The sequence below is a fragment of the Anthonomus grandis genome, chromosome 24, assembly GCF_022605725.1.
Source record: "Anthonomus grandis grandis chromosome 24, icAntGran1.3, whole genome shotgun sequence".
NCBI lineage: Eukaryota > Metazoa > Arthropoda > Insecta > Coleoptera > Curculionidae > Anthonomus > Anthonomus grandis.
In genome coordinates, this window is record NC_065569.1 from 3039165 (window position 1) to 3050948 (window position 11784).

Genomic DNA, 11784 nt, shown 5'->3' on the forward strand with positions numbered 1-11784 from the left:
TAATAGAATCGCCACTACATAGGAATCAGCATGCCTACATGAAAGGGAAGTCGACGGAAACGGCACTTCACTCTGTAGTGAGCAAAGCTGAAAAAGCCATAGTAAACAAGGAAATAGCACTTGCTCTTTTCTTTGACGTGGAAGGAGCATTTGATAAGGCAAAAACAGACACTATCTGCCAAGCCCTCCTGACTAGGGGCACTCCGGCTCATCTTGTCACGTGGGTGAAAACGGCGCTAGAAGACCGGAAGATCAGTGTCTCCTCAGGGAGCTATAACTTGAAGGATTCTATGCACAGGCATACGCCGTCGACGGACTAGTGATGGTCACCGGTAAATTCGTTAACACAGTCTGTGAGCGAATGAAAGTCGCGTGCAAGATAGTGGAACAGTGGTGTCGGAAGACAGGGCTGTCGGTCAACCCTGAAAAGACCGAGCTCATTCTCTTTACTAAGAGGCGGAATTTGACAGGCTTTAAACCTCCCATTATGTATCAGGCTTGCCTAACTTTGAGGCAGCAGGTTAAATACTTGGGAGTCATTTTAGACAGCAAGCTCACGTTTAAAACTCACGTAGAGCAAGCAGTAAATAAGGCAACGGCCCTAATATGGCAATTACGGCGAACAATAGGTACAAGATGGGGTCTAAAACCCCACGTTCTCCAGTGGCTTTATACCGCAGTCATATGACCGAGGATCTCGTACGGATCCGTGGTATGGTGGCCAGCCGTATAGAAGGTTACCAACGCCCAAAAGCTGACCAGACTGCAAAGACTGGAGCTTTGAGAACAACACCTGCGGCACCATTAAATATTCTTCTTGACCTCCCAGTCTGGATTGAGAGGGAGGCCATGGCGACGTATAAGAGGATGAGAGATAGCGGAGGGTGGCGAAATGTTCACTTAGGACAAGGCCATATGACGATTACTCTCAGGATGTGTAAGAACATACCAATTGTGACATCCAGATGCACTAAAGAACGTGACAAACTAAAGTTAAAGAAAAGGTTTGGAGTCGAAATCCTGACAAGGGAAGAATGGTCGGCGAACCAAATTAAAGAGCCAAGTGGTTTTCAGGCCTGGTACACAGATGAATCATGGATGAAAAGCACTAATTCAGTCGGAGAGTACAGGATGGAAACGAACATAGGGCAATCCTTCCCGCTAGGGAAAAAAACACCACAGTTTTCCAAGCAGAGATGTGTGCTATACTCGAAGTAGCAAACAAACGAGAGGCATTGGAAGGTAACAGGAGGATTTGCATCTACTCCGATAGTCAAGCTCCCCTTAAGGCGATTCAGAAACCCAAGGCCAGCTCAGCGCTAGTCCAGGAATGCAGTGACGCATTGGATAGGCTTGCAGCACACAAGGAAGTGAGACTGAGGTGGGTCCCAGGACACCAAGGTGTCGAGGGCAACGAGTGGGCTGACGAACTGTCAAGACAAGGTTTCGTTAACCCCTTCGTAGGCCCCAAACCTTGTCTCGGTCTTAGTAAAAACAAATCTCCCAGGCACTTAATAATTGGGCCTAGAAAAAAACAAGAAAGAATTGGAGAAGGACAGAAGGATGTAGACAGGCCAAGGAAATGATACCAGACCAGACGGCTCTAAAGCAAGCCGACTGCTAACAAAGACCCGACAAAGTATCAAAGACTTGGGATTCCTGACCGGGCACAACAGTCTAAACAGTCTACACCTTCTTGGTATAAGACAAAGCCCACTCTGTCCAAATTGCGGTACAGGGGAGGAAACCACACATTCATACCACATACTCGGTATCTGTGATAGTTGGAGTCGCCTGAGAAGGAAAATTTTCGGAGCAACGACACTCCAGCGGGAAGATATTAAATATCTGGACTGGGACAACGTGCAAGCCTTTATTAAAAGGACGGACCGACTCAGTGAAGACCGCGCATTGGGAGTGGAGGCGTGGGGGTGGGTGATTCTGGGGTTGGCGAAAAGGGACTGCTCAGGCCTACTTGCCGAGCTCTAGCTCCCCCACCCTGACTACTACTACTTAATATTACACATTTTTATTAATATTTTGGTATCCAATACATTAATAGATATTTTACAAATATGCCGTCTTTTATAATATTATAATTTAGAAGGATGACACCTAACTCGCCCGTGAAAAGAACGATTTGAATTTCCTTTTTTTTTTCGAATATATGTGACCCACTTCAGACTTCTTTATCATTTTTCAGCAAAAAGGGAGTTTTTAGTCTTAATATTAATTTAAAAAACGCACTAAAACCACTCAAAACATCCTTTTAATACTAATACTGTACGAAAGGTGCGCCATTCAAAAGTAAACAACTAGCGCAGTTGCCAAATTCCTTTATCGCGAGAATATTTCTGGGCAAAATTGACGTTGCCGCTGTGTGTGGACATTTTCATTTGCTTTAAAATAAAGGATGCAACTCACTTTCTGCTAATTATAATAATTTATTATATCACTTTATGTTCTTCTGTTAAAATTGAGTAATCACTGGCAACATGGAATACTAAGCATGTTTATCAACAAAATCCCTATGCCCCCTGTGTAGATGTTGCGCTCAATCCAAAGCAGCCAATGTTTATTATAGTCATCTAGTGTATTCAATGTTTTAAGGTAAAAATGCTCATACTGTCTGCATAATGCTACAACCTGTCTACAACTGTTAGCATAGCATAGAACTCCAAGATTTTCAAGTTAATAGAATTATGGATGGAAAATGGTTGATATCCATTCCAGGCCAATTGAATGCTCCAGTGTCATGCCCAATTTTCAAAGACAATGTCTTTACTTCATAGTTCTTATTTGATAGAAGCTATCAATGAATCCATTATCCAAATCAAGTCATTCATCTCAAGGACTTATAAACCGAGCAAAATTAACAATGAATGACATATCACTGTCAAAATTAAATTTAAGTTTTCACTTTTATGATAAAAGGAAAATATTGAATCTCCCTACGTTGGACCTAAATACAATGAATCTTGAAGATAGAAGCTCTTCAGCCATTCAAGAACAAAAAAGACATTTCAAAGAAATTAAGACTCAATAATAATTATTTTAATATGTATTTTCTTTATAGGAAACTCGACTTATACCGGGTGTTCCAGTATCAACTTCATAGGCTGTAACTTTTTTATTTTTAAGTATAATTTTTTTAAAGAAAATGTATACCCAAAATTACTTAAAAATACTACTGCTGACAATCACTAAATTAATTAAATTTAATAAAAAAAGCACGTATTAACAGCAACCTAAGGAATTTTTAAATTTAAAATTTTTAAAATTAAGGTTTTCTCATCGTTTTCAATATCTATAATAAAATGAGGTAGTATATTGAAAAGAAGAAAGAAGCTCAGAGATGAATAGGTCAATCCTCAGCTCCTGTGTATATAAAAAGAATCAAACATACCTCAAGTAAATTTTGTATTTAAGACTTATTGAACTTACATTGAATTAAAGGTTTGAACGAAAGGTTTCATCAAAAATTTAAGTTATATATATCTTATAAATACAAAACTAAGTTGTTTTCATCTTTCCAATATTTGAGTGTATGACATAGTATTTTATTTCAGCGTATTTCCCTCATAAATCACAATAAACGTAGTACTTGAACCTGGTATATTGGTGAAAGCACCATATTCAAAGAAATCTGTAAAAAAAATTTTTTTCCCCACCATACCGCGCCGCGCGCAGCTATCCTGGGCTTCGGTGGCGTCCATTTTCATTTTCATTCTTGATTCTGGTTGTTGGTGCGAGTATAGTTTCTCGAGTTTTTGTGTTTTTTTTTGGGGAAAATTATGGCCAAAAGAATTATTAGTGATAGTTTCTTCGTTGTCTTCGGAGGAGGAAGCCGATATGGAAGCCGAAAATGCGTTCGCTGCAGGCGAAACTTCGCATTTTGAAAAATACAAAGAGACGCCGAGTGGAACCCAAGCCTACCAAGGCTTGGTTCCCAGGATTGAGTGACCACCAGGTCGCCGATCATATAGGGCTTATTGGCTCTATTCCTCCACCTCCGCCTCCGCCATTACCACCGCCGGATGGCCCCCTCAACCTCAGCGAACTTTGGGGCAGACACCAGTCACCCCTCTTACATAAATTGGCCAAATGAGGATTGGTTTTTACAGGAGGATTTGGTGGAGGAAAACAGTAAGTCTCGTCACAATTTTCTCTTTCTTGTGTAATGCAAAAGTCCGATTTTTCACTTGGAAATTTATTCTCAAACGCCGAAGTCAAGTCAAAGCCATGCCCCATTGCTCATTTATTAAAAATTTAAAATGGAGGACCACCTCCATTTTGAAATTGACTTGCGGCGTTTATACGCTGTACGCGCCACCTACTGGAAGGTGTCCGAACTTCCGACCGTTAAGCTCTTCAATTTGGCGGACATGGTGTAATCACGCCATCTATGATAGCACATGGTAAATAACTCGTAATGGCGGCGCTTTCACCAAATAAGGGAAAAACTGTTTTTCTTTGATTTGGGGGCTTGAGATGTAAAATTTTGAACGATTAGTATCGCTCAATTTGTTTTCAGGACATTCAGATGTAGAAAATCAGGATCACATCTCGTGAGAGTGATTTGTAGCGCTCCTTGGACTTGAAGAACCCGTGGACGATTCGAGAGAGAGGATCCATCAAAGTTTGGCGGATACATGGTCCAAGATTATTGGGAAAGGGCTGTTAAAAGAGACAAGGCAGACCTTAATTACCAAATATCCTCCTAAAAACTGTTTTACAGTGAATGCTCCGAAATTAAACCCGGAGATTAGGATTAACATAAATCCAGTGGCCGAAAAGAGAGATGCCAGAAAAGCAGATCTTCAGAAATCTTCAAAACCAGTTGGGGGCAGCACTCTCAGGCATCGGAAAGGCTGTCACGAGGTTGCCGGACCCAAGGACCATTTCAGATGAAGACAGACTCGTTTTGGTAGAGAGGTTGAGCGATGGGGGGCGTTTATTGGCTGATGCCCAATTTGGTGAATCAACTAGCAGAAAGGCTTTGCTATTGAATATGGGGTTTAAAAAGAAATTAAAAGAAAATTATAAAAAGATCCTAATGGCTTCTGAGGTGGACCAGTTTTTGTTTGGCAACAATTTAGCCGAGGTTGTCAAGAAAAATAGAACCCTATATAAAAATAGCGAAGGGCTAATGGAGACACGAGCGTTCAATATCCCTTCAGGAAGCAAGCAGAGGACCAGGTATACAGGTCCTTTAAACTCCAGGGGCCCGTCTCCCTACCAACCATCAAAGAGGGGAGACGGGCAGTGGAGGGGGAAGGTAGACAGCAGGGTACCCAAACAGAGGGTGAGAGGGTGAGGGTGATGTCAAAAAATTGTTACATGGCCACTTTGGACCTTAAGGTGGCTTATTTTTTAATCCCAATTTCCTCCGAGTATAAAAAATACCTAAGATTTTATTTTGACTCAAAACTGTACGAGTTTAATTGTATGCCTTTTGGTTTGAGTGTAGCTCCATGGGTCTTCATAAAATTATTAAGACCTGTTTTGAGTCATTTTCGGTCTCTGGGTTACATGTCGGTGAACTATTTAGATGATTTTTTGATCTTTGGAGATGATATAGAAAAATGCAAAGCAAACATACAGATAACATTAAGAACTTTACAAGATTTAGGTTTTATCATCAATTTTGAAAAAAGTTGCCTCGCTCCCCATACAGTTTGTAAATTTTTAGGGTTCAATTTTGATTCTAAAAGATTAGGCTTGGGCCTACCTGTGGACAAAATTATTAGAACTTCTAGTTTGATAAGTTCCAGAAAATTAAGAACCGCACAATAAGGGATTTTGCTAAATTTTGTGGGGTTCTTGTATCCGTTTGTCCTGCCATCCCATACAGTTGGCTATATACAAAAGAATTTGAAAGGGAAAAATTTCTTGCCTTGCGAAGAAATAATGATAATTATGACGCTCATATGCTCGTTTCGCAAAAATTGTATGCAGATTTTCAGTGGTGGCAGGACAGTTTAAAATATCCATTTTGTAAATTAGCTTCTTTTAATTTTGTTTTGGAGATTTATTCAGATGCAAGCATGTCTGGATGGGGTGCGGTATGTGGAAAGGATCGAGCAAGGGGAGTTTGGAGCTCTGTAGAGAGCGATATGAGCATAAATTTGAATTATCAGCAGCTTTTATGGGCCTTAGTTGTTTTGCCTCAGAATCCCATAATTGTGAGATTTTACTGAGGATTGATAACACCACTGCGATATCTTACATTAATCGAATGGGAGGGGTTCTATATCCTAGTTTAAACAAAATTACTCGTAGGATATGGCAGTGGTGTGAGAGTAGAAAAATTTTTATATATGCCTCATACATAAGCTCTCGGGAAAATTTTGAGGCAGATTTTGCATCTCGGAACCAAAAAGAAAATACAGAATGGGAGCTCTCCCAAGAAATATTTGATGATGTTATATCTAAATTAGGGGTACCCGAGATAGATTTGTTTGCCAGTAGGATTAATAAAAAATGCAACAAATTTATTTCCTGGTTCAGAGATCCCGATGCCTTTTTAGTTAATGCTTTTACTCTTTCTTGAGAGACATATTATTTTTATGCTTTTCCTCCCTTTTCATTAATTCCTAGAGTTTTAAATAAGATTAAGGCAGATAAAGCCAAGGGAATAGTAGTAGTTCCTTATTGGCCCAGCCAGGCATGGTATCCTGAATTTAAGAGTTTATTAGTTTCGGAACTACTGATTATTCCGCCAGCAAAAGAACTTCTTTTTTCGCCTTCTAGAGATTCTCATCCCCTGTGGAAGACGCTTTCCCTGGCAGCAGGAGTACTGTCGAACAAGCCTTCATAATTAAGGACATTCCTTCCGACGCTCTGACTGTGATGAGAGCTTCAGTCACTGAATCAACGTGGCGCTGAAGGTATGGTGGGAATTTTGTAAAGGGAAGCAGGTACCATTTACAACATGTTCAGTTCCCTTTCTATTGAATTTTTTTACGGAAAATTTTAATCAAGGGAAAAGCTTTGGAACCTTAAATACTTTCAGAGCAGCTATAAGTATTATTTTGAATCCCAGTATTGTTAATGATGTAATAATTAAAAGATTTTTTAAGGGTATTCAGAACTTAAGACCCTCTAGACCAAAGTATGATGAAACATGGGATCCAGAAATTGTCTTTTCATATTTAGCAACTCTTTACCCAAATAATGACCTCTACTTAAGAGATTTAACCTATAAGACAATAACTTTATTAGCCCTTGCTACTGCGCATAGAGTACAAACATTATCTCTGATTGATGTTCGAAATATTAAAAGAAGTGAAAATGGTTTTCAAATTAAAATTCCCGATAGGATAAAGACGTCGGGAAAAAACAAATTACAGCCTCTGTTAAGGGTTGACAGACATGATGACCCGAAAAGATGTCCGTATTTAACCTTATCAAGCTACCTAGAGAAAACTAGCGTTATAAGGGCATCAAATAAAAGACTGTTCATCTGTTTTAAAAAACCTTTTGGAGCGGCATCCCCGCAGACCTTAAGTCGTTGGATAAAAGCTGTTTTAAAAATTAGCGGGGTCAATACGGATATTTTTACGGCTCATAGCACCCAGTCTACCACATTCTCTAGGTATTACAATAAGCCTCTAGTAAGAAAGGACAATACTTCTTAGATTGGTTAGTGTAAAGGAATATACATATAAAAATATATAATTTATAAGATTTTGTTAAGTGTAATTATATTAGATATATATTACATTATAGATTTATTCTTTTGGCAATATTAAAAAACATGTTCTTATTCAATGAGTGTTATTTCGGTTATAAATTTGTGCTCTAAAAGGTATTTTACAACAAATATTAACACATACTTTAAAACTCTACGTTTATTGTGATTTATGAGGGAAATACGCTGAAATAAAGTTACAAGATCAAACGAACTTGCCTGAAGTGAAGTTCGATCTTGATTTTATGAAGCGTATTTCCCGAAGTAAATCACTTTTCCTCCCATTTCTCTCTAATAGTGGAAAAATGTTAATTCGTTTATGTATTATACCCTACCCAAAATATTTGTTATAAAAAATTGCTTCTAAGTAAATGAAAATGGACGCCAAGGATGGCTGCGCGCGGCGCGGTATGGTGGGAAAATTTTTTTTTTTACAGATTTCTTTGAATATGGTGCTTTCACCAATATATCAGGTTCAAGTACTACGTTTATTGTGATTTATGAGGGAAATACGCTTCATAAAATCAAGATCGAACTTCACTTCAGGTAAGTTCGTTTGATCTTGCAATTTTAATTAATAAATTAATTTTTACTGTATTACTGACGTAATACCCAACAACATAGGTAACTCATCATGAATTCGTCACAACAGTACAGATTTTACTTATACATATTTTTATCTAACATGTCGAGCAGAATAAGCATTTATAGATGTAGCACCTCAAGCTACAATTATTTTTTATTTATAAGTGAATATAAAGAAACATATTTCCAAATATTCAAATTATCAGTTTTATTGGATTTTTTTAGTGCAGTTACAGCAAGTGGGTCTTTGACAAGCAGATGTATGTATAAGATGACGGTTCTTATCTGGTAGGCCTCTATTTGACTCTGAAAAATTTAGTTTCTTCTCCTTATTTCTTAAGTTTGAATAAAGTTCTTTAGCATGGTTTTATATCGTAACAAATTCGGGAACACACTTTTATTGTCAACGTCAAAAGCACCTAATCTAACCTAACTCGCCTTGACTGTCGTTTAATTGTTTCCAAGGTAAAAACTGACTAAACAATTAAAACTGAATGAATTGTCACGAAGCGCGTCCTTTTTAAAACCCGATGGAACAGTTTCGAAATATTTAGAATTATCTTCATTGTTTTTGCCCAAAGAGACCAATAATTTTGGGAGAATACTGACAGTCAAAGCAAGCAAGTATACAAATTCTAGAAAATTAGAACTACAGGGATTTACAATAATATAACCTAAATAACCTAAATTGGGGCCAAAATGGGGCTCTCGAACAAGATGAACTACTTAAAAACTAAACACTATAGATGAAAATAATAAACCAAACGTAAGTAGAACCCTAAAGAAGCCCTACGAATCAACTTTAACTACAGAATACTAATAAAATTGTACAAAAACTAGGAGAATAATTAACGTATTTACATTTTCATAATAATATGATACTATGTACAAGTAAACATTATCTATGTTAACATAAAGATCACTTAATATTTTTTTCTGAATTTTTTCTGTTGTATCACATCTTACTAGTGCATTATATACAGTTATTGTAGCATTAATATATGTGAAATTTCTTGTATTCCTTATAATACCAACTGCACAATAGACTTTATTAGTAATATTCTCAAAATGACTATTGAATTTTATATTACTTTGAAAAACAACTTCACGATCCTTTACTCCTGTTTTGTTAATTAATGGTTTATTATTTATGAAATAAGTAAATTTTATATCGATTTTGCTTAAAGCAGTTGTCTACAAAGTTTATATCTTCTTGCAACTTCTAGATCTTATTAAGTCATCAACAAAAAGGAGACTTTCCCAGTGTTTTACCACCCTTGGATGGCTACCAATAGGAATTAAAAAGAGCAACGGCCTCAAATTACTACCCTGTGGCAGCAGAAACTGCAGAAAAACCCTCAGACCTTGATTTTGCAACTTTAAAAATCTGTTGTAGTGAGGTCAGGTATGTTTTCAAATTGTAGCGTTTTTACCAATATAGTATAAATTAAAACACTCGATGCACAAAAATAGTTAACCGATTTATTTTACACGTACACACTGAACACTATAACTTAAGACTAGTAGAAATATTTATTTAAACGTCTATTCAATTTTAAAAGTCGCGCCAATACTCTTACTTAACCTGAATTCCTCCTAGAACCTAGCAGTTTTTATTATACAGAAGGAATAAAAATGAAAATTTATGAAAGTAAACTCAATTTTTTTTTAATAACATACAGTGATGCTATGAATACCAGTTTTAACTATCAAATAGTTAGGGTCTTACAGTAGGTCTGAACAATACAAAATTTGTATTTGAAATTCACTACAGAACAAAACTAATATTTGAATTCGAAATATCGTCGTCCAGATGTTAAAACCTTGTATCTCAAAAAACCATAATTTTCAGAAAATGAAAAAACTTATCACATGTTTACCGATTTTTTGTTTGATTTAAAATTTTGCCAATTAGTTTAATGTTACTTGCGAAATGTACAGGGTGGCCAGATAAGAATGCAAAGTGCTGTATTTTGGAAATTATTCGTCGTAGAGACTTGCGGTAAAAAACTTTATTGCTAAAGTGGCCAAAAGAATATCGTGGAAAATATTTTCAGATTTCCAAGATGGTCGCCAGGGGGCGTAACCGCCATCTTAAACTTTTTAAGTGATTTTTCACTGAAATCTACCCAGTAAATGCTAGGAAAATATATGCTTTTTAAAGCTCAGCTCTACTCAAATAATTTTTGTTTAACACTTTGTGACGTATCTATTAAAATAAAGTGGTGGGGGGTGATTCAATGTTTTTTAAAATAAACAGCTGTAACTCCTAAACGACTGAACGCATTTTAACAAACTTGGTCTCGTTAAAAAAAAAACATTTATTGCTACATCAAATTCGTCTTATCTGTGATACATCTAGTGCTTAGTAATGTCGCTAGAGCGCGTTTTTTGATCTATTAACAGAAAATTGCCAAATTCTCTAAAAAATTAAATGCCATAATATGACTTTTTTTCATAAAAATGTAGTGAAATGACAGCTTAATAGGCCAGTGAAAACCGTATCTCGATATCTTATTCGTAGCCTGAAATATCGAAAAAAGAATATCTAGTTATTGTATAATTTTAATAAGACGCTATTACACCGATATTTATTGTTATTTATTTGTCTTTTTTCAAGGTTCAATGATAAAATGTTTTAATTTAATAATTTTTAAATATTCTTTGTTCAAAAAGTTTTTAAAAAAACGCGTATGGGCATAATAACAAAAATGACTGATTTTGAAATAAAAGTAATGCCTCCTTAAATGCTCGAAGTGTCTTTCATCAAACTTAATGCATTGTTGGAGCCGCTTATGCGTGCACATTACAGCAGCTTAAATTTCCGCTCTTGACAGGCTGTAAATGGCTTCTTATATTCCTATTTTCATGTCGTCTCTAGTTGTTGGTTGAATTTCGTAAACAATATCTTTCAACCGACCCCGTAGGTATAATTCCAAACAGGTGAGGTCTGGAAAGGAAATAGACTTTCTCGGCCAATCCACCTTTGTTGAAATCTTAAATCTACATGTTATTGCACATTTCTTGATAAATGTGCTGGACAACCGTCTAGTTGCAAAAACATATTATGTCGTAATTGCAGGGGTATATCTTCTAATAAAAGAGGCAAATGGTTCACCAGAAAATCAAGAAATACGGCACCATTTAGTGGTTGATCAAAGAAATAGGGACCTAGTTTCGTCCAGAATGTCACACCACACATTGAGACTCCAATGGCCTTGATGTTGGACTTCCGCAACCAGTCAGGATTGTTGTCACACCAATAATGCATATTATGTAAATTAATGTTTCCATCACTCCTAAAAGTGACCTCATCAAAAATTCTTTACTTTCCCTAATGCTGCCCAACATCCAATGACACTAATCTAACCGTCGGTCAGAGTCTCCATGATTCAAGGCTTGATGTAAAACCATATGATATGGGCGCAGTCTAAAAATTTGAAAAAACACATTGCGAAATATGTAAAGTAGTATTTTTTGTGACATAAAAATTTAGTTGTGATCCT

At 36.7% G+C, this 11784-nt stretch overlaps 1 long non-coding RNA gene across 1 annotated transcript in view; it reads left to right on the forward strand.

Moving 5' to 3' along the window:
* Nucleotides 1–10427, forward strand: part of LOC126749309 (uncharacterized) — a 31977-nt gene extending 21550 nt beyond the window's left edge. The window contains exon 4 of the long non-coding RNA XR_007665003.1: nucleotides 9505–10427. This is a non-coding gene — a long non-coding RNA (uncharacterized LOC126749309). The remainder of the gene's footprint in view (nucleotides 1–9504) is intronic.
* Nucleotides 10428–11784: the final 1357 nt, after the last annotated feature.